We start from the raw sequence: 2,900 nt of genomic DNA, 5'->3' as shown, positions 1-2,900 counted from the left end.
AGGCCGGTGAGGCTTGTTGAGGAAGTCTTCTGTGTAGCGCATATTGAGCTCGAGGCTTATATTGTATTATTTATGAAGCCCGACAACAGTTGAGAAATTATTGTTCCTTAATTAAATAAATAACATTGAACATAACATAACTTACAACATATATTTAGTGTTATGGTATACTGCACATATGCGGCACAGCCAAGGAAGTAGTGCAAGAGTGTATGGTAGAGAAAAGAATGTTGGAGTATTTACCATGATTTCTTATCAACATACAAGTAGTAGGCTAATCTTTGCCTCTAATGACAGAGCCCCCTGTTTCCCTTCTTTCTCTAAATCTATAGAAGTTGAGCCCATACCGAAATCAAATAGCCAGCTGTCATATGAAGATGTGTAGGCTCCTGCATATGAAATGCAACCCATAAATGCAAACACCACATATGAGATGTTATTCAAAGCAAGTCATGAATGTTAAAGTGTTCATTTAGTCTGAACATATATCAGCATCTACTGCATGTATGTATGTAGCCTATAATGTACCAGAGGCTTTTTTACTAGGAGCAATTTTAGGGGCACAGGCAGAAAATTCAAGGGCGCACACCTTAAACCTGCCATGCAATTTTTCACATTTTCCCCAATTTAACTGCATATTAATTGTTGGTAACAAATACAGAAACTACAATGTGCTGTATTATTTCTGTTCACAGTCACATTTTTATTGAATGGTGCTTTTTGTCTGAAGATGATCCAGTATCGAAACGTTGCCTATTATTAAAACTTTATATATTTTTATATTTTTTGCAAGTTAGATTGTCTGCATGAGTTTTATCAAAATTAAAGTAGCGTGCTGTTTGGCCAGCAGTGTGTGTGTGTGTGCGTGTGTGCAGGCTTATGTATTGTACTGTATGTACGCCTATCTGTTGTTTGGTTCACAATAGCTCAATACAGCCACTCCTTCTCACAGTTTGGTTTTGTTTCCTGTTGAAAAAAGTCCAAGTCCTATCGGAAAGGCCCAAGGGTAACTGTAAGTATCATGTGGAGGTTCCCATTTTTGATCAGTCGTCTGGCAGATGTTGGTGAAAGTGCTCGTCTATATGACAGCCTGCAGCCACAAAACTGGCTGCAATGTAATCCAATGTACGTCCACTAAAAAAGCTTGTTTTTGCCACTGACAGGCTCACATGGTTAAATTAAGTGTCTGAGAAGTTAATGGAAAGGTACCTTCAGAGAAATAACACATTTTTCTTTACCTCTTTGTTGACGTCCAGAAGCATCCTGACTCTCCAAAATGAGAAGAAAAGAGAAAATACAGGCATAGGGCAGGGTCTCTGGAGATACAGACACCAACACACACCTCTAGTGGGTCATAAGTGCTGATTTAGATTGATTACTTTTGTATGAGTCTATACATTGTTATTGCATAGTATACCTTTAACATGTGACTTAATCAGTGCCCTAATTACAATTATAACCTAACTGATTTCAGGCAAAACCATTGATTTTGGTTCCTTAAGAAAGGTGAAAGGGGAGAGAAGAAGCATATTAGTTTAAGTGTGGTAAGCTTCTCCATGTGTGCAACTGATATAAAACATGCAAACTAATGTCACAATCAAAGTATGACTTTTTTGTATCGGAGAGGACTTTTGTGACGACCCCAGCCTAGGAGCCGGGTTGTGACACTTTTTAAATAAAGACTAATCACATCAGTGACTGGAAATAAAAATATGCATTGAATTTTAGATTACATGGTGCATATACTTCCCAAACTTGCATGGAATGTAATATTTCCTTGTAAATAAAAATATTTTACTGTCCTCCCTGTTTAAATCATTTTCACATTTCACTGATTGGAAAATTGGATTGTCGTCAAGCAATATACAATACTGTTTTGAGGCGGCAATGAGCACCGCTTTTATGTTTGTCTGAATCCGATGCAGAAATTTGCAAACTGAAATGGATATTTGTCCATGGTAGAATAGCAGTGATAAGGGCTGATATTATTCATGGTGGTAATGGATGTGAAAGCTGCAGTGCACAGGTCACCGGGCTCGGTTGCCTTGGGACTTTGGAGACGGGAACAATAGTGTCTGCCAAGAAACATGAGATAACAGCGAGGTGGAGAGAATTAGGGAGGGAGTCTTTTGACTTAACTTGAATTACACGTCAGTCCCGTCTCCCTTTTTCCATTTTTATCCCAAACTCTTGAGTGTGCCATTTATAATCAACTCTCTACTTATCTCCACCAGAGCAACCTTCTTGATTGCCACCAGTCTGGCTTCAAGGCTGGCCACTCAACAGAAACTGCCCTCCTTGCTTTCACTGAGTAGCTCCACATCGCTAGAGCAACCTCTTTCTCTTCCATCGTCATCCTTCTGGACCTTTCTGCTGTCTTTGACAAAGTGAACCACCAGATCCTCCTTTCGACACTCCAGGATCTGGGTGTCTCAGGCTCTGTGCTCTCTTTGCTCACATCTTACCTGGCAGACCGAACCTACCGGGTAACTTGGAGAGGCTTTATCTCAGAACCTTGCCCACTCAAAACTGGGGTTCCTCAGGGATTAGTCCTAGGTTCACTCCTCTTTTCTCTCTACACCAACTCTCTCGGGTCATTCACTCGCACGGCTTTTCTTATCACAGCTACGCAGATGACACCCAACTAATTCTCTCCTTTCCGGAGTCTGAAACGCAAGTAGCAGCACACATCTCGGCCTGTCTGACTGACATTTCTTCTTGGATGTCCACACACCATCTGAAACTCAACCTGGACAAGACTGAGCTTCATTTCCTTCCAGGTAAGTGCTCTCCTATCCAGGACCTGACTATAACAATTGACAACTCTGTGGTAGTTCCCATCCAGACTGCTAGGAACCTGGTTGTGACATTTGGCGACCAGCTAACGTTAGTTTTTTGTC

Source organism: Perca flavescens, chromosome 1, assembly GCF_004354835.1.
Source record: "Perca flavescens isolate YP-PL-M2 chromosome 1, PFLA_1.0, whole genome shotgun sequence".
NCBI lineage: Eukaryota > Metazoa > Chordata > Actinopteri > Perciformes > Percidae > Perca > Perca flavescens.
This window is presented reverse-complemented; position numbering follows the sequence as displayed.